Consider the following 26,461-nt stretch of genomic DNA (forward strand, 5'->3'; position numbering starts at 1 on the left):
TGAGGTAACCCAGACCCAGAAAGACGAAAATGGATGTACTCACTTAGAAGTGGACATTATATGTAAAGGAAAGGATAGCCATACTACAACTCATAGACCCAGGGAGGCTTGATTGGTGACTACCCCAATTGTCATTAGAGAGCTTTCCTCCAATAACTGATGGAAACAGATGGAGAGACCCATAGTCAAGCACTGGGCCTAGCTTGGGGAATTTTGCTGAGGAGAGGAAGGAAACCATAGATACAGCTAACCTGGGCTTATTGGAGCTCATAGAGTCTGGACTGACAGCTAGGGAATGTTCATGGAACCAACCTAGGCTCTCTACTTATGTGTGACAGTTGTGTAGCTTGGTCTACTTGTGGGACTCCTAGCAATGGGAGCATGGCTGTCCCTAATGCTTTGACTGACCTTTGGGCTTTTTCCTCATACTGGGTTGCCTTGCCCAGCCTTAATACAAGCGGAGAAGCTTAGTCCTACTTCAACTTAATATGCCATGCTTTGTTGACACCCATGGAAAGCCCGCCCCTTTCTGAACAGAAATAGAGGAGGAGTGGATGGAGGGGAAGAAGGGAGGTGAGGGGAGGGAATGGGAGGAAAGAAGGGAGGGAAAACAGTCGTTGGGGTGTAAAATAAATGAATAAATTTAACTAATATAAAAAAGAAGGCAATAAAAAACTTTAAAATTGAGTGAATATATTTTCAACTTTCAATATTGAAATTCAGGTTCATTTACGAGTTGTAAAATACTTAGTAATTCATAAAATAAAAACTTAAAATTACCTTTTGAAAAAATAAATAAATAAATGCTTCCTTTTATCAGTTTCCTCAGTCATGGTGTTTCATCACAGCAATAGAACAGTAACTCAGACACCCAGACCCTGACAGAATCCCTGCTACCCTCTGAAACTTCATAAGCTGGCCCTCACTCACTGCCCACAGTTCTGTCAGCGTTACTGATTGCTAAGCATCACAAGAATGGCCCATTAAGCTCTGTCCACAGCACTCAATGACTTTTCTAGTCCAAAGTTTCAAATTTTTCACAAAATGATCAAAAGGCTTAAAAGCCACATGGTCAGGTTTGTCACCGTCAACCCTGTTTGTGTTATTACTTCTGTTATTCTTGGTTGCCCACCAAAACTAGATTATAAGACCTTACTGCTGTAACAAGAAATCTTGATACTGATTTCTGTGTTAGCTACTGTTCATTTGCTGTGAGAAAACATCCTGACAGAAAGAAAATGATGAAAGAAAGGGTTCGTTTGTGATTACAGCTCCAGAGGGACAGAGTCCACCATGGCAAGGTGTCATGGCAACAGGCAGGGGAAGCACAGTTGGAGTTAACAGGAAGCAGGATGGTTACATTTCATCCACACATGGGAGGCGTGGAGGTTTACATTATTTATTTACTTTTAATTCTTGTCAAGTTAGGGAATTTTCAGTCTTGAAAAAATCCATCTCTTTATTGTCAGGTCCCCTCCCCTCCCTGTGCCAATTCCCTTTCCAAAACTAGGAGTGTCCTGTGAAAGAGAGGCAGAATGTGGGGAAGGCCCAGTGTTCTGCACCAGGCATTTCACAGCCCTCTTCCTTATCTTCTGACTTATAGTTTTCCTGTCTCATCTTCTGCAATGGTCCCTGAGCCTTAGGAGATACAATATAAATGCTTTGTTAGGAGCTGAGCCATCATCACCTGCCACTTATTTTCAGCACCCAGTGTAGCCACGGAGTCTCTGCATTTGCCAACATTCACTGGAAAGAGAGGCTTCTCTAATTAAGACTGGGAACAGTGATTATTAATGAATGTAAATACATATTAAAAGTTAAAAGGCAATCTATACTATGCACATTTAGCTAAATAACGGACTTAGGCCTCTACCCAGGACCTTTGTCCTCCCCATCAGGAAATTTTGAATAGTTTTATAGGGCATGGATTCCCTCCTATGGAGTGAGCCCCAAGTCCAGCCAGAGGGCTGTAGGTTACCCCCACGGGCTGTGCCACCATTGCTCAAGTGGACACTCTTGCCTGGAAGGTTGATATCATAGTTCATAGAGTTCTCAGCTGGGTAAGACCACTGATGGCTTTCCCCACCCAGAAGCCTGCATAGAGCGCCTTTGAGCGCTGTGAAAGTTAGCTAGTCGGGAAGAAGGTTCCCAACTTGGTTCCAGCTTGATTTTTCTATTATGCAACCACAGTGTGTGGTGTCTTCAGCAGTAAGGTCTTATGATCTAGCTTTGGTGGGCAACCAAGAATAATGACAAAAGTTTGTATTGTTTTGGGGACTCCGAAACCTCCTAGAGTAACAACTCATAAGACGGTATTGTGTGCCTGGCACTGGGGTTTGCCTTAATAACCCATGGATTCTAAAAGGAGCTTTTGCTGGCTGTGTAGAGTATTTTCTTTTCAACACCCCCCCCTTTTTTTTTTTTTTTTGGTTTTTTGAAGACAGGGTTTCTCTGTATAGTTTTGGTGCCTGTCCTGGATCTTGCTCTGTAGACCAGGCTGGCCTTGAACTCACAGAGATCTGCCTGCTTCTGCCTCCTGAGTGCTGGGATTAAAGGCGTGTGCCACCACCGCCTGGCCCTTTTCAACTCTTTTTTTTTAAAATGAATTATAATTTTTAGCTTAGTTGCAAGATAGTAGGCTTCCATATGACTTTTCATGTCCTTTTCTCAGCCCACCTCCCCATGCTGAACACAATTAGAGATTCCAAACTAGGCTGCACATCTGAGGTGTGCAGTTCTTGTCTTCCTGTGCCTGGGTTGCCTCACTCTTTGTTTTGTTTTCTGGTTTAACCCGTTCTCCTGAAAATACCACGAATTTGCTTTTCTTTACAGATGCACAGAGTCCCACTGTGTAGTTGTGCTCTGTTCTTGTTTTCCCTTCATCTGCTGATGGACAGTACATCACCCCTCAAGGACGGTCAGATTTGGGACTTTGAATTTCTGGATTAGGGACATTCAGCTTGAATGTATCTTGAGATGTGTGAAGCAAAAGGATAGTCCAGAGAGCTTGCTGCAGTGATCTTCCCCGGGCTCCAAGGCTTCCTCTAGTCCACCTACCTCGCTCTTCACTGCCTCCTGTGTGTCATGTCTACAATTTAGGAGACTCAGAAGCACTTAGCAAGAGAAACAAGGGCAAGAAAATTGACTTCACCTTCCCAGAAGTGAAATTCTCTACCACTAACTCAATAGGTGAAAATCTGAATTTTCATTTTGAACTTCAAGAACAGAACTGGTTTTTGTTTTGTGATTTGCCTGCCACATCTTGTACCTATTTACATAAAGGTATTGGGGGGGGTATTGCATTTTTGGTGAAAGAATTTGTTTTACCAACAATTTTAGATACATGTATAATAAATATTTTGATTAATTAATCTCCAAAGGATGGGATTGTGGACTAGTGAGATAGTTCAGTAGATAAAAATGTTTCTGCGCAAATCTGATGACCTGAATGTAGTACCTGGAACCCATGGTGGAAGGACTCCTATAAGATGTCCTTGGACTACCACACCCATGCTGTAGCTTGTACACACTTGTGCTCACCCCCACACACTGTGGTTTGAATGTATTCATCAAAATTCAAGCAGAAATTGCATTCTCATTTAAGTTCTAAGTGGGGCCAGGCATATTGCTGGAATGTGATTGGGCCATGAGGATGGATTTATTCACTATGATTAGTGAGTTACTACAGGAGTACCTTTGCTAAAACAGCAGCTTCTTCCTGGCTAGCTGCTTGGTCTCACCATGTTATACTCTTCACACTGTGCCTTGCGGCACCACAAAGAACCAGATCCTGGTACCATGCTCTTGGACTTTTATCTAGTCTGTGGTATTCAGTGATAATTGCAGAAAACTGACCCCGGCAAGCTCCTTAGGAGTTTTTCTAAGACTTTGAGACTGTAATTGACAATAACAGAACAAGTGATTGACAGGACGGGATGGCGAACATCTTCAGTTTGGCAACCTCTGTGAAGACTGCCATTGGAAGACCACTTGATGATGATGGTAATGATGACGACAACAACCGTGATCATGTGTGTCGTCGGAGGGCGTGTCTATGATTCACCCAGAACGGTGGTATCCAATAGTGACAAATGAAGACCTGTGCTGCTCAGGAGCATTGGTACAGCATAGGGAGGAAGAGAACCAGAGAACTACTGTTCATTAAAAACCAGGCTCCGTCATGGGATTCTTGGGTATTCAGTACTCAAAACTGTCACCTATTGTAGTAGAGGGGGAGAATCTAATACAATTTCTTCTGAACTCCATACTCTTCTTGGCCACCAAAACTTAGATTTAGGTTGAATATAATTTAGAAAATTCAGAAAATGCATCATGACATTCTATTTTCTCCTTATGAACCTATGACAGACTTTTCTGCCCTTTCCTTTCATACAATGAACATGCATTTGGTTTTTGTTTGTTTTTTCAAGACAGGGTTTCTCTGTGTAGCCTTGGCTGTCCTGAAACTCACTCTGTAGACCAGGCTGCCTCTCAAATACAGGAATAAAGGAGTGTGCCACCACCACCACCTGTCAAACATGCATTTGTTTTAAAGGTAGGAAATAAAAATATCCTTATAAACATGCTGACCCTTTATGAATTCACCAGTCTAATATTAAGTGGTAATTTTAGGTATGCTCCTGATGAACAGAAGTTTAGAAATGCAGATTAGTTTAACAAACTTGTCAAAATTATACTAAAAGAATCTTCTAATCCTAAACAGTTAACAGCAATATTTACCACATAGGTGGTTGAATAAGTACTCAATTTTCTGTTTGCCTAATTTTTCTATGGGTCTATATTAGGTCATTTAAATGAGACTCATCTCAATTTCAGTTGAAGCATAAAGATAATCTAGCTTTGTTCGAGATATTGACTCCCACACAGAAATTTCAAACTAGATGCACTAAGAGTGTTGGACAACTTTATAATCTTTAGCTTATATCATGGTTATTAAGAAGCTGAGCTTAAAGCAGATTTGGGGGAAATTTGTCTGAAAGTTTTGAACGAATTAGAAAACAACTTTCAGCAGTCATTTGAAGGGCTGAATTGCAAAAAACCTGCATTTGTGGTGTTTAATTGTCAGAGAAAGTATGAGCACTGCCCATGGACTGGATGTGGCCTGGCAAATGGACGAGGAGAGATGCAGGGTGTGTGTGTGTGTGTGTGTGTGTGTGTGTGTGTGTGTGTGTGTGTGTGAGAGAGAGAGAGAGAGAGAGAGAGAGAGAGAGAGAGAGAGAGAGAGAGAGAGAGAGAGAGAGATTTGTCACCTAGCGTGACAGCTTGACATTGACTTAGGTTCCAAGAAATATGCCTGACATCAGGAAGGACCATCTAGGGACAGAGTCGATATTTGCAACCTAACTCGCTAAGTCCATGCCCATTCCCCTGACACAATTTCTCAAAAGACTGCCCTGAGGTGGGGCCAGCATTCAAAAACCAGACTCCTGAAGGGCCAACTGGAGGTTTGACTAATATCTGAGACCTAGTCTCAGGCACCAGTGTCCAGGAGGGTGACAGGCATCAGGGAGCCCTGGCAGGAATGTCTACAGACTCAAGTTGGGCTTTCTTTTCTGTTCTTCATTTCATTAATAAAAAGAATTTAGAAACGGACCCAAGAGAAAGCTCAAGGACAATTATGTCAGAGTTTGAGAGAAACCAATAGGGTAGGCAGCCTGTAAATCTCAGCAGCTGCCAGGAGGAGGGGGAAGGGGAAGAGAGGCCTTTTGAGTTAGGATTCAGGAAAGTGAAGGTAGTGTGTTCAGCAATGGGGATCATCAAGCAGGTTTATGGAGGGAGGGGAGGAGGCTTCAGATAGAGAGTAAGAATGCCAGAATATCAGGGCCAGTATGATCAATCAAGGGATATGGCTATATACATGAAAGCAATCTCTTAAGAGCAAGCGTGGCCCAGCAGTTCTGATGCTGAAGAGCCATTGGCTTGGGCACCATCATCTCCACTTTGCAGGAAGTTGAAGAACATTCAGGCCAGCTGCTTACTCAAGATCTCACAGGCAGAAAGTAGCACATTCAACCCACATCTGGGCACAGGCTTGGACCTCCTCCCCTTCCTTGCCTCCCTGAACATTACTGTAAGTGAAGAGGTGATTATGGACTGTGACTAGCAGGTGGGACTTGTTCTCTCAGGGGGGTATATGAGTTGAAAATGTAAACTGCTTGAAGATGTGCTTTGACAAACTCAAGGGTGAAAGATTTGCAACAGCTTATGAGCACCAGGGGAATTTCCAGTAATGTTTGTGAGCTCCGGTAATGGCTTTGTGTCAAGTCAGTTCCCTCTGTAGCTCACAGCATGCTCTCCTGGGTGTGGGAAGAACGTTCTCATGTTTGACACAACCCACTCTATAGCTGAGTATGGGTGGGAGCTAGGAGCGAGAGTGCCTGTTAATGCCTGCTGTATGCCGGATGATTTATACATATTACCAGAGTCTTCACTGCAGTTCTGGGAGATAAATATTATTACATAAATTTATTGTGCAAGAAAACAGAGCTCTGAGAGCTTGCCAAGGCTACCCAGCTTGGATGTGGCAGAGGCAGGTTTTCAGTTTGGTTCCAATGAATAGCTCTTTGCAAGGATGTAGAGTGCTTAGATTTTGGGTCATGTTATGCAGGTGGAGACACCATCTTTTTTCCCTCTCACTTCTTATGATTTCTGTGAAAAGATGAAGAGTGAGAGCGAAGTGAAGGGAATTACAGAGATATGATTTCCCTTCTCCTCCGAGGTTATACATTTTGGGAATTTGTTTATTATGACTAAGGAAGAGGATGGATCCAAGTCTGTGGGGCAGGGAGAAAGGAAGGCACCCAGTGGTACTCAGATGCAGGAAATGGCATCAGTGTCAAATCTCAGGGCAAGAAAGCCTGGCCGACTCCAGCCAGCCTTGTGATCCTCCAGCTTGGAGAGTCTGAGAGGGAAGGGGGCAGCTGCCAGGCTTCTGCAGTCACAGGAGAGGAGAGTGCCAGGCTGTAGTCATAGGAGAGTGCCAGCACGGCTCCCAGCTTCAGAGGGATACCTTGGCTGGTGTGAACTTAGTACTTCTGAAGCACAGAGTGGGAACTGTTGCCAGCACATGGAGGGCTCAAGGAAGGGCTCACCATAAGCAAGTGAAGTGATGTTTTTCTCTAAATTAAAAATAAAATATGTGTCTGGGTGTTTTGCCTGTAAGTATGTCTGTGACCCACAGGAGTGCTTGGTGCCTGTGGAGGCCAGAAGAAGGTGTCAGGTCCCATGAAACTGGAGTTACAGGTGGTTGTGTGCGGTCAGGTGGGTGCGGGGAATTCAACCTGGGTCTTCTGAAAGAGCAGCCAGTGCTCTTAACCACTAAACTGTCTCTCCAGGCCCCTTAATTTTTCTTGTGTTTACTGAGGTAAGGTCTACCCTAGCCCATTATAGATTCTAGTTACAAATTGATAGCCTTGGCTTTGAGTTTATTGAAACTACAAGTCGGAGGTAAAGTTATCTAGATTTGACACTCAGTAGAATTTATTAAAAATAAATTTATTAAAAATGAATTAAAAAACCTACTGGGTTCTTTTCATTAGCTTTTCTGATATTATGTACTGAAATAAGTGTATCCAAAGTTTAGCTCAAATAATTATTTTTTATTATTTATGTACATGTATCACAGTCTTCCCATTATGAAATCTCTCCCAAATTACTGAGTTTTATTGTGTCACCAGAAGGGGCCACATCATATATTAAGGAACTGGGAACAAACGTGAGTCATAGGAAAGGCAGGAAACTCACAGTTAAGGCTAACTGAAACAGGCTTCCAGTTGTAAAGAATGGGGAATTTTTGCAAGAGTCTGACTTCTTTTGATGTCCTGGACCAACGAGCATTGTCACGGTTCTCTATCACCAAGAGATAAGATGAAAAGCAAACCACATAAACCTTCTATGCCAACTAGAGGAGGTAGTGAGGCAAGGTCTAGGACAGTAAAATTGTGATGTAAATAGATCTGGAGGCTGTAATTAGATGACAAGGAAATGCAGGGGAGAATGCGCCTGACTTAGCTAAAGGTGGTTCTGTTTCAGGGTCTCCATGCATGGGTGCTGTTATTTTCCTCTGATTATCATGAGTAAATCAAAGGTTCGTTGCAGCACTATTCACAATAGACTATGAGAGCAACTCAAGCATTCCTTAACAAGTGAAGAAATTGTGCTCTCTATGACAGAATATAATTAAGCCACAGGATGGACTCCTGCCATTTGTGATGATGAAGATGAACCTGGCTAACAGCCAATGTGAACTCATCCAGATACAGAGAGTCACCTTCTCTCTTACATATGGACTCCCAAAACAAAAACAAACAAACAAACAAAATTCATAGAAGCAGAGGTGTTTTCCTGCTGGATCATAAGGGAAACAGGGGGGGGGGATGTCTGTTAGAAGGTACAGACTTTCAAGATGAGCCAGTTCTGGGGATGTGAGGTACAGTGTGGCAGTGATGGACATGCAGGATGGGTGGTGTTGATCATTATACGTGTCTCTATATATAAGTCATATAATCATCTCATCCACTTCCTTTGGTGACTAGATACTTAGGAAACTAAAAAAGGACCTAATATGAGGGAACAGGAGATATTCTTGGAAAAAGGACCTAGTCATAGGAAATAGAGAGCAAGCGTGGAAGAGACCTTAGACTGTGTCTTTGTTGGTTTGGAATGCTAGAGCAAAGCACCACGGACGGAGTGGTTCATAACAACAGAAGTTTCTCGTTGACAGGAGATGGAGGTCTAAGATCAAGACACCAGATGGTTCTGGTGATGAGTTCTCCTGACTCCTCCTTGTATCCTCACATGACAACAAGAGGACAAGAGAGTCTGGGGCCCTTGTATAAGGACATGAATCTCATTCATGAGGACTCCAGCCTCAAGACCAAAGTGACTTCCTACCATCACACTAGTGTACTACCAGGTAGAGGTTAGGATTTCAGCACAAGAATGGAAGGAGCTGGGGAGAAGGGGGTGCACACAAAAGTTCAGTACCTTGCACACGGTATTTTTAAATTTGTGCCAAACTTGTTCTGAGCTTCCTGATAACCTGGGTAAAGGGGGAAAACAGTAGGACCAAAGGCTGGTTTTGTCAACTTGACCAAACCTGGAATCACCTGGGAAGGGAGCCTCAATGAGGGACTATCTAGATAAGGTTGTCCCAGGGCAAATCTGTAGGGGATTGTCTTGATTAGTGGGGGAGACTGCCCACTGAGAATAGCACTATTCCCTGGGCAGGGCATCTTGGACTGTAAGACTGGAGAAGCTGAGCTGAGCTCCAGTATGCATTCATTTATTTCTTTTTTGCTGTTTCGTTATGTGCATAGTGTGTCCAGATGGCCAGAGGCCCTGCTGCTGTGCCTTGTCAGCACTGATGGGCAGTAACCTGGAGCATTGAGCTAAAGTAAGTCCCCTTTCCCCAAAGTTATCTTTGTCAGGGTCTTTTATCACAGGAATGAAGCCAAGACAGAGACTACCAGAGCTCTTACAATCTGGTGGAGGGAAGCTGCTAACCCAGAATTGTAGCTCTCAGCTGAGAGGGAGTTTGTCCCATGATTCTCCACTTTGGAACATCAAATGCCATATAATTTTGTGAAAAGATTTCTAAGCCAAGATAAACAATGAAGCTAGATGTCTCATTTTTTTATAAATGAAAGTTTACTACTGTCATTTTTGTATTTATTTCATGTAATACCACACCCTGCCATTTCATTGATTTGATGAATTATTAATTAGAAGTAAGTATCAATTTAATGATTGGAATTTTATAAATAAGTAAAAATGAATTAGCAAAATAAATTCATGTACAACATTCTGATGGGAAATATATTCACAGTTTAAAATATGAAGCCCAAAGTTACCTTTTTAATAGTTGTCCACTGGGGACTGTATGGTATCCCCTCATGGATACCCAAGTCCACAGCTGAGGTTCCTCATATACAATAGTACTATATTTGCATATAAATTATAATCATCCTCCGATATGATACTTGCAATCAGGATGTCCAACCTTTTGGCTTCTCTGGGCTATACCTGATCAAGAATTGTCTTGAGCCACACATAAAACACAAACACCAACTGCTGTGTATGTCTTTCTGTATGCTGTGAATATGTGTTGCTCTGATTGGTTGATAAATAAAGCCATTTGGTCTACAGCAAGGCAGGTTAGAGGCAGGCAGGAAATACAAGCAGATAGGAAGAGAAAGGAGAGGCAAGGCAGACGGGTTAGCCGCCGCCAGGAGAAGCATGACGTAAAGGTATCGGTAAGCCACAAGTCACGTGGCAAAGTATAGATTTATAGAAGTGGGTTAATTTAAGATATAAGAGCTAGCTAACAAGAGGCCTGCCATAGACCATACAGTTTGTGAGTAATATAAGCCTCTGTGTGTTTAATTGGGCTCCAGCAGCTGCAGGACCTGGTGGGACACAGGAAAACTCCAGCTACAACCAACAGAAACTGATGCCTTGATATCTGGTCCAGTGGAAGCAGGTACAGTTCTCAGTGAGTTCTCAATGTGTTAATTAGACATTTTGTTTCGAGCTTCACTCTTAGTGTGTGCATTCTTAAAAACAGTTGCTTACTGGGCTGTAAAGATGGCTCCATGGGTGAAGGCTCCTGCCCCTAAGCTTGATGATCTGTGTTTCATTCCCAGATCTCACATGTGGAAGAAGAGACTCGACTCCAGCAAGTTGCCCCTCAACATTCACACACTGGGGCAGGTGCATGTCCACACGCATGCACACAGACACATAAATACGTTATTAAAAGGTTAGAAAAATAGCTGCTCAGAGATACTGGTGGCAAGAACAGATGCGATTGTAAATCTAGAGATATTTTTCTTGGATAGACAGATCTGTAAAGATACAATCATGGCCTTTGGATGACAGACAAGTAGCAACTTTCACAGCTCTATTTTCTTCTTCACGTAGTAGCAACCACAATAACTGGGAACTTGATAAGGATGGTGTATTAGTGTTCTTTGGCTGGAAATTTGCAAGAACTGTAAACTCTAGAATGTAGTCCAAAGGGGAGATAACAGGAAGGTGCTGGGGGAGTCCCCGTATTAGTTACTTTTCTGTTTCTGTGACAAAACACCATGACCAGGGACACTTAAGGAAGAGAGAGTTCATTTTGGTTCATGGTTCCGGAGAGATGGGAGTCTGTGGTGGAGGAGCTGAGCAGGAAGCAGCAGGTCCGGTGGCAGGCGCAGGAAGTGAGAGCTCACAGCTTGAACTGCAAAAGCAAAGCAGTGCCATACTTCCTCCAGGAAGGCTGGACCACCTGTCCAGGCAGCACCACCACTGGGGGACCAAGCGTTCAAGTGCCGAGACTTAGAGGTCATTTGCTCTTCAAACCACCACATTCCCTAACCGTGGTAACTGGCATGTTAGGGAAAGCTCAGACCTAGTGTGCACTCCACAGTTTCCAGATCTGATTCCATTTGTCCCTCTAGGGCCCTGTGCACATCTGTGTGGATACAGAAGCCCACAAGACTAGTCTGTTTCCACTTCAGCCCCTCCTTAGACGTCGCTTGTGTCAAGTGCATGGCTCAGGTGCACACCACCTTGTGCAGAACCAGGCAAGAGATTCAGGAGGTCCTGGACATGGATTTGGGCTGTTCAGTCAGGAATCCCAGGTCATAGTACCCAGACCATGGTACAGGCGGACATAGAAAAGAAGTGTGAACCAGGTTATCATGCTGACTCCTGACCATGGGGAGGGCTATGACCAGAGGACAGCTGAGTAGGCCGTCTAAAGCGTGTGGCCCCGCATAAAGGTCTCTCATGTGGGTCTAAGGATGTTCTATGAGGAAGTACAGGGATGAAAAATGCCACCCATTTGTTACACATATATACCTCTGTATGCGGAAATCAGATAAACACAAGAGTCAGATCATGGATGCAAACGCCCCGTGTCAAGAGCTCCACAGCACATGTGACTCATGGTGTCTACATGGAGAGCTCAGGTGCAGGGCACTTTCATTTTCACAATCCTTCTACCGGGACAACTCTAGCCCTGGAGACTCTGAGAAGAGTGATTTGCCTATGGTCATGAAACAGAGGCCCTGGAGCTGAAATTTAAATCCAAATCTGTCTGATTCTGAATTCTATGTTTGTGTTACTTCCCTAACTTTGGAAAAATAAGACAGAACTTACTTCTTTCAAGCTGCTTTTAAAACTGTAAGGCGAAAATACACCCCTGTAAGAGCTGTGATGAGGGTTAATGAGGTCTGTGAAGCCAATCCCACAAGAGAGCAAACTGTTGTTTTCAGTAACTTTGGTTTCCTTCTCCAGCCTCTGCGGGGTTGGGAGGGACGCGCAGGATGAATACATGCTTTCTTCTTCAAATACTGTAAATCAGAGAAAAACGGCCTGAAAGCAGATGAAAGGCTCTCTCTCCCCCTGGTTAACATCAACCCTTTGTCATGGGGAGACAGTTCTGAGGCGCGATACCAAGGGTTAACTAATTCAACTCCAAATCCAATACTTTTGCTTCAAAGATAAAAGTGATTTCAGATGTGACGTGGGCTTTCCCCCTCAAAGACAGAGGGATTGTATTGATTGGTCAGTATCCATTGCTCACTTATAAACAAGAGAGGAGCAAGAACCCACCAGACATAAAACTGCCCCCACAATAACTGGCTGTTTTCTTAGTGTTGCCTTTGAGATTGAGAATGACAAACGTCTGAATTGCATTAAGTTAGGGTGCACAGGGAAGTGTCCTGGGTGACAGGGCAGGGCGGGTGGGTGTGGGCGGGTGTGGGTGGGGATGGGGGTAGTGGTGCTGGTCAGTGCTTCCCCCTGCCCTGCAACCTTCAAGACTCTTTCCTCTCTAAGGTTACTCCCTTCTGGGGAGAGAAGGCTGGATAGGAAGGTGGTATGGACTTTTTGCTTTTGAATGTATGAGAGTCTGTGAAAACCTGGAACCGTCTTTTAAAAAAAATGGCAATAGCTTGCTTTGCCATTGTAACCCAGGACCTCAGTGAGTCTGGGCGGGGGGGTTGTGCCATTTGTTAACTAAGGTACAAAAGGAATCCTCTCTTTCCTTTTTCTCTCCCTTCCCTTCTCTTTCTTTTCACTTTAAAATAATTTCTAAAATTTAAAACTCTTTTTCATACAATATATTTTGATTTTGTTTTCCCTGGCTCCTTCCAGATGCTCCTTCTCCCTACCCAGCACCCTCCTCCCAAACAAAAACACCAAAAAAAAAAAAAAAAAAAAAGAAGAAGAAAAGAAAATCAAAACAAACAAAATTCAATAAGACACAAAAATGCCCAAACAGAACAAAATGAAACAAAAATTCTGCCCCTTCCCCCAAAAAATACCCATGGAGTTTGTTTTGTTTTAGCCAACTATTCCTGGGCATCCAGTCTGCCCTGGAGTGTGGTTGATATACCCAGTGACTCTCCATTGGAGAAGACTGGTTTCCCCTTCCCAGCAGGTATCAATTGCAAATAGCTCCGTGATTAGGAGTGGGGCTTAGCATCTATATTGCTCAGCTACTTATCATGCTATCTTTCTCTTTCTTTATCTATTTCCAGACTATCACAGATGGAAAGTCAGATTGACCATGAAATAAATTTTTTTTTTTTTTTGCTCTAGATTAAAAGAGATGAGAATTGCTCATGGTTGGAATCATGTTAGAGTCATTTATTCATCCATTCATTGGCTGACTCAACAGATATTCCCTGAGCCTCCGTGATGTCTCTCAGGCAATGGTCTAGGCTCAGGAGATCCAGCTGTGAGTACGCAGACAGAGCTCTTGCTCAGAGAGTACACATACTAAGCAGGGAAGGTGGTCTTCAACATAACACATTCCAAATGCAGTGTGCCAGATGGGTGCAAATGCACTTCAGAAATAATGAATCAAAGGCGAATGATATAGGACATGGGTGTATGTGTCTTAGATCAGGCGATCTGGGGGTTCCTTTGGGAGATGGCACCCAAGCAGATATCTTCATGTAAGTAGGATGTGAGCCAGGTGAGGATTTGGTACAAGAATGTTGTGGCAGAGGACTCGTAATAGAAAGATTGCATGACGGGAATGTTACTCCTAGCCCATTATGCACCACAGGGAAAGGGAGAGACAACGCTTACGGTTTCCAAATAATTGAATAAATCACAACATAAGTGGGTCACTGATGGAGCAGGGCTGCAGGACAAGGACTCAGGAGCCTTGTTTCTCCTGACAGCCCTGAGCAGGGGCAGAGGCGGGGTTTATAAGCATAAAATTCACAAACATTTGTTGCCAAGTTACAGTACAATTTTCACCAATCAGGATTTAGAGATCAGGGGCTTCCTTGAGTGTTCCATCATTGTCAACCAACATATAATACAAGCCTTTCAGTCCAACCAATCAGATTCATTTGTCCTTTGGTTCTTAGGAACAGTCATGATGTTTCTAAAGAACTAAAGATACATAATGACTATTTCTATAGTTTAGGGAGGAGGTTGGTCAGCCATTGGAGAGTTCTCAGCCCCCATAGGGCTGGGAACCTGAGCTTTATTTTACCCTACAGGTAAAATGGAGTCTGAAGTCAAAATGGCAGTGCTCAGGCCTGTGGTTGATATATTGTGCACCCCAATAAACTTATCTGGGGGTCAGAGAACAGAACAGCCACTATATTAAACATAGGTTTAGGCAGTGGTAGCACACGCCTTTAATCCTAGCATTCAGGAGGCAGAGATCCATCTGGATCTCTGAGTTCAAAGCCACACTGAAAACAGCCAGGCATGGTGACATATGCCTTTAATCCCAGGAAGTGATGGCAGGAAGCAGAAAGGTATATAAGGTGTGAAGACCAGGAACTAGAGCCTTTTTTAAGCTTTTAGCAGCAGTTCAGCTGAGATCCATTCATATAAGGATTCAGAGGCTTTCAGTCCGAGGAAACAAGATCAGCTGAGGAATTATCGAGGTGAGGTTAGCTGTGGTTTGTTCTGCTTCTCTGATCTTTCAGCATTCACCCCAATACCTGGCTCCAGGTTTGTTTTTATTACTAAGACCTTTTACAATTCATATTACATCTGACACCCAATGTGGGGCTTGAACCCACAACCCTGAGATTAAGAGTCTCATGTGTTGCCTGCTCCCTTCAGGAAAGGGCTTCACATGGTTGAAAAAACAGGAAAAAAGTGTCAGCCCAGGTCAGGAGCTTAGCAGACAGAGGAGGACAGAGGCAGAGGTATGGCCAAAGGAAAGTAAGGGGCTGCTAGAGCCAGAGACATTGAACCAGGCCTTGTGGGCTGGATGAAGGGGTTTTAAGTAGCTTTACTGGAGTGCAGCCATACCCATCCATTTACTAGAGTCTCTAACTACTTCACACTACAGCAGGAGGCGCGAGTAGCTGGAACAGTTTACAGCTGGCAAAGGCTGGATATTTATATCAGGCCTTTACCAGGCAATTTTTCTCTCTCTAGCTTTCACTATTATTTGGAGTGTCTTGTCCTAAAACCTTCTATTTTTGGCCTTGCAGTGGCATTATGTTATCTTATAAAACAGAATACATTTTTCCCTCATGCAATATAGTCTTCTTTGTATTTTAAATGACAGGGTTAATTCTTCTGACCCAGCTAAGGAGGTACACACCTGTAATATCTGCATTCTTGAGATTAAGACAAGGTGGTTGCGAGTTTGAGGCCAACCTGGGCTGCATAATGACATCCTATCCCTCCACCCGAATTTAACCTTTCTATACAGTGTGGCTATTTTTATTTTTGCACACACCAGTACCATGTTGTATCTTGCTTCCTATTTAACCCAACCCTCCCCCTCCTCCCTTCCTCTCTCCTCCCCTCCTCCCTTCCTCTCTCCTCCCCTCTTCCTCTCCTCTCCCACCTCCTTCATTTCTTGAGACAAGATAATGCTATATAGCTGTAGCTGGTGTGAACTTACCATTTAACCTACACTGGCTTTTATTTTTTTTATTTATTTATTGACAAGCTCTCCTTAGGTAGCCTTGGCTGACCTGGAAGTCATTACATACACCAGGCTGGCCTCAGACTCACAGAGGTCTGCCTACCTCTAGAGTGCTGGGATCAAGGGAGTAAGCCACCATGCCTGGCTCACCTACATTGGCCTTGAAGTCATTGTTTCCTCACCCCAGCCTCAGTTTTGGGATAATGGGTTAAAAAATTATATATATATATACTCTTTTCACTTATTATTTTCTGGATGTATGTCACTCATTTTCAATGAATACATTTCTGTATTCCTCTTTTCTCTTTTAAATAACATCAATAAAATATACATATTGTAATGGTCTGACTTTGCAAATTTTTTTTCTGGCCCAATGATGTAATATTTAGCAAAAAGTTTCTTCCTTAGAGGTAATTGTTTCTCTATTTACTTCTTTTTCAGTATAGCTAACTGTACTTTAAGCTTAAACTTTTTTTTTTTTCAGCTTAGGAAGTTTTTCAAAATAGTTGTTCTCATCAAATAGTGCTCAGGTTTCATGAATCAATCTCCCTGGAATGTGAGCTCTTCTACTGTGGTTCAGCATCACCCAGGGGTGCCCGGTACCCATGCTCTCCATTTTCATTCAACATCCTGAGGATTTGCCTCAGGCTGCTTCCATTTTCTGGTCCCCTTCTTTCTGTTTCTTAGCTTGGCATGCCCTTTTAGCACAGCGCACTCCAAAGCAGTCTCCTCAGAAAGGGGCACGGTGGTGCTGAAAATATCCTGAGTCTATATTCCTGCCTCATTAGCAACTTGGCTGGCTCTAGAATCCTACACAGGATTTTTTTTTCCCCTTCAGGATGCTAAGGCGCTTACTATTGCTTCCTAGCTTGCACATAAAAAAAAAAATCCAAAGCAATTCTTACACCTGATATCTTAGATGTGACAATTTTCTCCTAGACGTGATTTCCCCCCACCCCCTGCCAGTGCTCTGAAATCTTACAATTATTTGTCTTGGTGTGAGACTATTTTTATCCACTGTGCTTGCTTTAGGATGGGTTCTTTCAATCTGTACTCTCCTGTCCATCTGGGAATTTTCTCAAGTATGTTTTAATGATAATTTCTCTCTCTTCTACTTTCTCTCTATTTCTTTCTCTTATTTGAATATTGGATTTTTGGGCCTCTTATTTATTTACTTTTTTTTTATGATGGGCAGGCTTTCCTCAATGTTATCGGGCAGCCCTACTGAGTTGCTCACTTCTGCTTTTCCCCCAAGGCTTTAAAAAAATTAACTGATCCATTGACTTTTTTCATACATGTATGTAACACATTCTGGGGACACCACAGCACCCTTTCCTATCTCCCTTCACTGAGTCCTCCCTATCCCAGCAAATCTTTCTCCCACTTTATGTCTGTTTTGTTTTGTGATCCATGGAGTTTACCCAGGGGAGCCTACCTGGGCTTGGGTGTGGAGCTATTCACCGGAGCATGGGTAGCTCACAGAGGCTGGATCACTGAAGACAATGGTTCACAATGGCTGTCCAGGGAGGGGGTGGGACCCATGAGTCCTTTCCCCATCCATGACTGAATGATGGTACATTCTATCCTAGGTAGGTCCGGTGTAGATAACCATGGATGTTGTTAGTTCGTGAGTAGACAGACACATGATGCCTGAAGTCAGCATTTCCTGGCCACCTCTCCATGGCTGAAATCTTACATTCATTCTATGCTCTCTTCTTCGATGTTCCTTGAATCTTAGAAAGGGTGATATGGATATCGATTGAGATCTGAACACTCAGTAGTTACTTTTTCTCAGCATCTTGACCAGTCATGAGTCTTTGCATTAACCTCTGACAAGGCTGAGGGCAGCTCTAATCAAAGGGTATAAATATAAACATGCAGGAGATGGTTTAACACCATGCCCACGTCTCAAAAGAGAAACAGTATGATCCTGGACAGGAGCTATGCCTTTCTCCAGCTATGGACCTTTGACCAGATCACTAGTACCAGGCATGAATTTCTTCCTCCTGAGCAGACCTCAGATCCAATCAGCACACAGTTAGTTACTCTTATAACAGCCACAACACTGTATCATGTGCGGCACCTCTTGCTTGGCAGGATGGTATTGTAGGATGAAGTCCATAGCTAGGTTAAGACCCTTGGTGACTCTTGTCCCCAGTGACCTGCATAACAACTTCTACCACCATGGAAGCCAGCCAGCAAGAGAAAGCTTCCAGCTCAGTTTCAGCATGATGCCTCTGTATCTTTTATCCAAAGTGTACGGTGTCTTCAACAACAACATCTTACGTCTGGTTCTGGTGGACCACCAAGAGCAATGGCACTCATCCATATTGCTTTGGTTGCCTCTGGGGATTTCCTGGACAACAACTTGTAGGCTAGTATCCCAATCTGGCATTGGGATTTTTGTTTAACAGCCCATGACTTTGTGGTTCTGATTTACCCATTCTATCTATGCAAGGTAGATAAATAAAAAGAGGAATATCTGAATTAAATGACATTGTAGCTCAAATGGATCTGATAGGCATCTACAAAACATTCCATCCAAACACTGCAGAACACATTTTTTCCCCCACATCAGTCCATGTAACTTTCTCTAAAATAAATCATATATTAGGGCACAAAGCAAGTCTTAGAAAATATAGGAAAACTGAAAGAATTCCTTGTACTCTATCTCATCACAAAGGAATCAGGCTATAAATGAACAACAAGAGAAGCTCCAGAACACAAACTCATGGAGGTTAAACAGCACACTAATAAATAACAAGCAGGTCCTTGATGAAAAAGCCAGCAGGAAATGAAAGCATTTCTGGAATTGAATGAACATGAAAAGGCAGCAGACCAAAGCCTATGAAACACAACGAAAGCAGTCCTGTGGGAAGTTTACAGTCTAAATTCCTATGTTAAGAAACCAGAGAGAGCTCAGATAAAGCATGCACCTAGTGCTCTGGAAGAGGAACAGTTCAGACCCCAAGTCAGCAGAAGTAAAGATGTCAGTAGGACCAGAGCAAAAATTAATAAAATAGAAATGAGAAGAATACAAAGAATTGATGAAACAAGGAGTTGGTTCTTTAAGGATAAACAAGATTGATAACCCTTTGGCCAAAACAACCAAAATAAAGAGAAGAGACAAATTAATAAAAGTGTATAGATCCAACAATCAGCAGTAACCAAATGACTACCTGGAAAGTGTGAAGGGCAATTAATCCTTTCCCCTCCCAAGTTGCTTTTGCCCAATGTTTTTGTTAGAGTAACAGAAAGCAAACTGGTACAAATGCTGTTCAGTGGAAGAAGTTGATTCCAACATACCCTTCCCTCATGATACTGTGTGTTCCCAAGTGACAACTTAATAAGGACTATGTCTCTGCAGGACACAGGGTGGAAGGTATCTGTATGTATAAATAGTCCTTTCATGCTGGGCAAGATATAAAGGGTAGTGTTTTGTCTTCTGATTTTCCTTATGCTTTTTGATGTGATGGATGTGTTAGCCCTAGGAAAAGAAATGTACTTGAAAAACCTAATCTCTCTTTAGAGCCAGCATTTCTTCGGCATATCAGCCAGATGCCAAATCTCCAGCATTTATAAACAAAAACAGGACAGACTGGCCCAGCAGCCCTTGATGCCTGGAGTGAGTGAAAAGCCGCCCAGACTTGGGATCTGCGATGAGATTATTTCTGGTATTAGCAGGCCTCTGAAGTTTGTGTTATCTCAGTTCGCCAGAGCCACAGAGGCCAGCCTTCCCGCTTCTGCAGCAGGCTACACTGGGATGTGATGTGGCCTCTTCACTTCTGTCTCAACTGTTCTAACACCCAAGCATCAAGTACAGGGTTTTAGAAAAACAAGACTCCATTTAAAGCCTCTTTCATCTCATTTAAAAACTTTCTCTAGAGGGTTTGTAGGTCTCTCTGACAGGGTCATATTCCAAACAGGAAAAGTCTGCACGTGACTTGAGAAAGAATTTCTGCTCAGTTGAAGTAGTAAAGTACATCCTTACCCTATTGTCCTTTTGGGGCTCAGACAAAAAAAGTACTCTAGAGTTTTAATACCTTTTTTTTTTTTTTTTTTTTTTTTTTTTTTGGTTTTTCGAGACAGGGTTTCTCTGTGTAGCTTTGCGCCTTTCCTGGATCTTGCTCTGTAGACCAGGCTGGCCTCGAACTCACAGAGATCCGCCTGGCTCTGCCTCCCGAGTGCTGGGATTAAAGGCGTGCGCCACCACCGCCCGGCCGAGTTTTAATACCTTTTTTAAAAAAAAAATAGACAGGATCTCAGGCTAGCCCTGACCCCATGAACCTCTCACCTTGGCCCTCTGAGTGCTGGAGCTACAGTCTTCCACCCCTGGGCCTAGTCTAGGCTGAGCACTTTGAGAAAGAAAATCTGCACATCTTAGAAGCTACTGTGGAAATAAGTCTTGAATCTCCCCTGTTTTCTCCCTTCACCCCAAGCTCCTTTGGGGGCTTTCTATGAAGATGCCTTTACTGATTGAAGGAAATTCTTCTAGAAGAAATACATTAATCTCTACCTCCCTCTAGACTCCCATTGGCCAGAGAAGATTAATGAGAAGATTATTGAGGGCAGAAGAGACCTGAGTAGGCACCACACGCACAGACTTTGCATCTGCTTTAGAGGACGCTGACCTGCCCAGCTTTACTCCTAGTGCACCCCCACTTTGCCCAGAGCTCAGAAGATCTTTGTCCCAGGCTCTCTTCTGTTATTGTCCTCTAACAACCACTTCCTTCCTCTCCAAATTGCTTATTTTAAGCTGTAATAAACTTCAAGAACAGGCGTGAGGACTTTCAGTAGGCTCTGAGTTCTTCTAGCACTTTTTAAGAAGAAGAATCCTGTGGACTGTGGATCCCAGCCAAAGGCTCATCCTTGTTAAAGATGCATCCAGGCAGATGAACTGATTAGAGTACAGAGAGTTAGAATGTTACAGACGCACGGGCAAATTATCCCAGGCTCCCTTTCGGTCCTTTCAGAGGCATTGTTGCTGGCTTCCGTCTGACTTACACCCCTTGGCAGTGCAGTGAGATGCCACTAGCATGCAACAGTGTCTGAGAGCTGCAGCAGGGAGTCCCTTCCCCTCCTGTAACCCGCACACCTGACGTCCTCACCAATGCATTTGTCATTACCACGTCCAGTGTGTTTAGGACCTCCTTTTGTTTTACAGTTATCAAATACTGTATGAAATCATCTAAACGTTGGAACACACTATTTGGAAGAATCTGAATTCACATTTGCTGGCTGTGGCAGCTCAACTTTGTCTCAAGAACAAATTATCTCTTATCTCCTTGAGGTCAGACCTGTGTGCGTTGGCAATCAGATTTTAATTGTCTCCCCATAATGTGTGCCATGAAACAAAAACATCTGGCTGTCCGTGGAAGCCCGTTTGGGCTGGCTGACATTGCAGGACAGTGTTGATGCTGAGGGGCAATCTCTCAGCTCTGATTCTTTGACGGCCTGTCCTTCCTCTCACCTGTGGTGGAGGGAAGCGGACCCATCCAGCTCAGGTGTCAGTAAAAAAAGGCACTGCTTTTCTGACACACAGGTGCTGGATGCTAACATGTTCCCAGCCTGTGTCCCCCACTCTACCTCTAGCCCAAATGCCTGCCACCGCAGGCAGCTGATGGGGTGGCTGGAGGCTGTTTTCCCTCTACCTCCTATGTGTCCCCATGAGGGACAGGAGCCCTGACCACCCATAAGGCCTCACTGCCTTTCATAAGAACCAGTTGGGACACCTGAGACTGTGGCACTGGAAGGGGAGAGAGACCTTTGGCATGGGCCTACAGCCTAGAGACCATTAGGAAGGCCTCCCGACAGTGGTGGGAGACCTGGGAGAGGGTCAGGGTGGTCACAGAGGCTCAGTTCACAGCTGGAGCCCACAGGAAGAGTCCTTCCTCAGCATAGCAAGGCAAAGCATCCTCACAGGGCACCAGACCACGAGTTTCTGTGCTTCCAGCCCTTAGAGCAGAAGGATGCTTGTGACCCCACAAGCACTCCAGTGACCCAGGGAGAGTGTGGGAGTGTGGGGTGCTAGAGAGGTGCACCTCGACAGTTTGCCGAGCTTGCCAGAAGTCTTTAAACCCTTGTGGAGTGGCGGACATCACTTGTCAATGCTGGAGAAACCGGGTGTTCCTGTGCGGTCAGACCTTGTCTAACGGGCCCTCCGAACACCACACCGTGAAGACTTGTGTGGGAGTGTTGCAAGGACAAACGCCTGTCATGTGACAGCACTTTCAGCTTCAAATACGCCATCCAGTGAGTATCAAAAAGGCTTTGCTGGACACGGCTCACAGAGCAGACAGGAGTTCTCAGGCCCTTTCTTTCCCTTGCTCCCCTTTCAGAATATTGGTGAAAGGCAGTGTGTTTGAAAAAGCCTGCAAATAGACATTGCAGCAACAAAATATGTTTTCACCGTTGCTTCCCAGAGTTCTGGAAATTAGACATCCACCCCTTCTCCCTCACTTCAAACAAGGATAATCTCTGACCCCTGCCTCCTGAGTGTTGGATTACAGGGTCTTATGCACGCTCGGCAAGTGTTCTACCGACTGAGCTGTATCATCATACACTTGTCTGCTAGATTTGCTTTTGTTCTTTCACTTCTAGGGTCTTCTCCACCTGTGAAGGTGTCAGATGTGGAGAAGGAATTTCTGAGTGTGGATCCTTGTCATGCCAATTTACCGCCAGCATCCAGACACACAGGTTCAAGATGGTCCATCTCCACCACTGTGGACACTGTGTGTTCCTTGAGCCAAGTGTCAGCAGAAACTGTGGGAACTGGAGGAACATGAAGGCTTAAGGATGTCCTTAAAAAAATGTCATCTTCTACAGGAGAAAAGTGGTCCTTACATCCTTGGGGAAATAGTGCAACTTCAAAAGAGCTGTTCCGTCAAGAGCCCTGCACATCTTCCCACCCTCCCTCCCCCACCTGCCCTGCCCACGTTCCTGGCATCTGAGGACAACAACAGGCAGGAAGTAAATGAAGAGAAGCAGCAAGGGCTCCTCCAGGTCCGGCTCACCTGATTTATACACCATGCTGGATGTCAGCTCACCTTGGAACTCTGCCCCACAGGATGGTACTATAGATACACTTAACACCAACAGTTCTGAGAAGACAGAGAGTGCTATCTCATTTAGTGACAGATCTGAGGACCTCTTGTCCTACCTGGAGGACACCACTTCTGCTTCTCACTGAGCTCCATGGGATGATGGAGGCTGAGACTGAAGGGACTGGCAGCCCCACCACATTCAGTCACACATCCCTCGATGTATTGTGGTTCCTGGGGGACATCAACTGCAGTGGGATCCCCGGACCATGGGATGATGCTGAGGTTACCAAGAGCATCAACACCACTAGAGACATGAACGTAATTGACCTACAGTTCAGTGAGAGAACACGCAATATTATATACTGGTTGGAATCTCCTCAGGATGGGAACATTGGATATGAAAATGGCAAGAACATAACCCTGAGGAACTACCACCTACATCTAACAAGGACCAGGAGGCACCCACATCCTCTAACAAGAACAGAAGAAGGGGCTGGAAAGGGGTGAGGAGGCAGATTATTCACCTGACTCACAGTTTATGCTGTTGCCTCTCCACCCTGACAAAAAAGGAGACACAATTTGTAGTCAGACTTTCTTTGGACCACCAACCCCCAAATAATGACATGGAAACTGCTTATTAACTATGAAAGCTTGGCCTTATTTTAGGCTTGTTCCCAACTAGCTTTAATAACTTAAATTAACCTGTTTATATCCATCTACGTTCTGCCACATGGCTCGTTACCATTCCTCCATACTCTAAGTCTGACATCCTTTGCATCCTGCTGGAGAATCTCTGCCTCTCAGATTCTTCCCCGAGTTCCTATCTCTGCCTGGAAGTCCTGCCTATCCTCTCCTGCCTAGCTATTGGCCATCCAGTTCTTTATTAAACCAATCAGAAGGTACCTTTCACATAGTGTGATCAAATATCCTGCAACAACAATCTCCTCCATGTTATCTGGGGGGTTTCAGGGAGGACCCCTTAGGATAGCATTACACTGGGTTCCGACTGTTGAAATATTCCCATTTGTACTCTGCTTGCATTTTCATAGAGCAGAAATATTACCCATGTTTCTCTTCCCATGTATAAAATCTCCCTGAAGAGTTATGGACTTGTTCCTCCATGAACATCTAAGATATGAGAAGAGCCTCTTGTGCTTCATTTTCTTCCTGCAAGAAGCTTTGTGTGTGTGTGTGTGTGTGTGTGTGTGTGTGTGTGTGTGTGTGTGTGTGTGTGTATGTGTGTGTGTGTGTGTGTGTGTGTGTGTGTGTGTGTGTGTGTGTGTGTTTGTGTAGCTGCTCCAATAGAGAACCCATGTTTGGCTTCCTACATCAACGTTGGATGACTCATCACTACCTCATAAGGTCAGAACTGGCCATATTATGAGACTATAAGGACAAATAACAAGCACACCCCACAATTCTCATTGAGAGTCAGAAAGCAATGGTCTGCCATATGTGAAAATGGAAGTCTGACCACAGTGGCAGCCAGTCAACCATCTCATGCCATGGCCCCAGTGACAGCTGGCTCAAAAAGGTAGGACATTCAGTGTCAGTGTCTCTCAGCCCCTATTTATCCCAGACACAGTATGTCCGTGTGAGCATAAGTCATGGCCAGTGCAGGGCACCACAGTGTTTGGGGGAGTGTTTTGTCAATGAATGCCTTGGGTTGGGAAAGTCTTCTAAGCAATCAATGGAAGCTTCTCACAGCCTCACTCCCAAGGACTTGGGACATGGAAGTAGAAGAAATGGTAAACTCAGGATGACTATTAAATTATTATTTTCTGCCATGGAGGATAGCAAATGGGACCAGAATACTCAATCTGAGTACTGTGGAAGTAGAGAAACTGAGTCATATGTCTGCCCATCTCTACTCAAGACAAAGGAAAGACCTAACCTTAGGCAATATGGGAAAAATTAGCCCCTGACACATTGAAGTCACAAGAGCCATTATGGACACCATCCATTTAGCCACACTGCTACCCTTCAGCACTTCCTAGGCACAAAGCCCAGTATGCACTGAAGCCTTTGCTCAGCCTTGGAAATATTCACTTCTGGTCCTTCCAGTCAGAATATCCACACTTTTGATCTTAACAAGTGAGGATACAACTTCTTTAGCTGGTCCCTGATTCCCCAGTCTACTCACAATGACTAGAAATTGATAACTATGGTCTTTTTTAGTTTGCAGGCTCTCATAAGTCATACACTCTCAACAATGTGGAGACTGTACTCTCCTCCAGCTACTTCTGTATTTGTACAGAGCTACAACAGGGGATTGACCACCACAGAGGGTCTATGAACCATATATTCTATAGATTAAGTTAGGCTCATGAGAGAAAGTATGCATTGAGAATCTTATCTGCAAAACATCCCTTCTTGTGTCAGGGACGATAGCTCACTAGACCAAATACTTGTTCTGCAAACACAAGGACATGAGTCCAGATCTAGCAATCACATAGAAGCCTCACGTGGCAGTGTGAGCCTATGATCTCCCCTCTATGGAGATGGAAGGAGACAGACCCTTTGGGATTCCTGTGCAGTTTCTCTAGCCTAATTTACAACCTCCAACTTCAAGGAGAAGGTCTCAGTAAACAATGACACTTGAGACCTCTGTCCTACTCACATATGAGTAAACACATGCAGGTGCTCTAGAACACACACACGAACTCATACTCTTGTATACACACACACACACACACACACACACACACACACACACACATACACACACACACACACAGAAGGAGGTATGAAGAAGAGGAAATAGAGAAAACCATCAATTAACATTTCATCTTTCAGAAATGATTGTTTTTATGTGTGAAATTTATTTCTCAATCTGATTTTGTCCAGCAGCATTCAAATGAAAGGATCCTGCAAAACTGTGGTTCAACTTGATTTTTGTCTTATCAGCTGTGTCTACTGAAGAGCAAGAGCTTGGCTTGAATCTGTGAAGAACAGCTTATCCTATGCCACACATCCTCATCTAGAACCTGGAAGTAATTTCAAAGTGTCCTTAAAGAGTTATCATTTGTAGAGGGCACCAGGCCCTTGTGCTTACATATAAGCACTAGGGAAACCAGGAATGTTAAACACACACGGTTGTAGCTTCAGTGGAAGAGATACATAACTGTTTTTCTCTGCGAAGAACAGGAGTGGATGTAGAAAATACTGACCTGTGCATCTGTAGGGCCAGGCCACACCTGACTCTTCCCAACTATTATGTTTATCTCAGACTCTTCCTCCCTAGACCTTTATCTTGAGCTTTGTTTCTCAGTCAATGAAACCCATCCTTATGGGAAATGTCACAAGTACTTTGTAATAGGCTAGGTAACACTCCATGCTATTGTAGGGCCAGGTCAAATCTGACTCCCACAGACTTTTATGTTTCTCTCAGTCATTCTCCCCAGATACTTACCTTGAGCTTTGTTTCTCAGCCAATATAAATCTAATTTTATGGGAGAGGTCATATGTACTTTGTAAAGAGTTTTTGATG

At 43.9% G+C, this 26,461-nt stretch overlaps 1 long non-coding RNA gene across 1 annotated transcript; it reads left to right on the forward strand.

The window, feature by feature from the left end:
- Window positions 1–2,833: 2,833 nt before the first annotated feature.
- Window positions 2,834–22,828, forward strand: LOC128104033 (uncharacterized). Its single transcript, XR_008215846.1, has 4 exons — window positions 2,834–4,002; window positions 9,339–9,415; window positions 10,416–10,501; window positions 22,529–22,828. It is a non-coding gene; the product is annotated as an uncharacterized LOC128104033 (long non-coding RNA).
- Window positions 22,829–26,461: the final 3,633 nt, after the last annotated feature.

Source organism: Peromyscus californicus, unplaced genomic scaffold (genome assembly GCF_007827085.1).
Source record: "Peromyscus californicus insignis strain IS unplaced genomic scaffold, ASM782708v3 Scaffold_8__1_contigs__length_139910024, whole genome shotgun sequence".
Taxonomy (NCBI): Eukaryota; Metazoa; Chordata; class Mammalia; order Rodentia; family Cricetidae; genus Peromyscus; species Peromyscus californicus.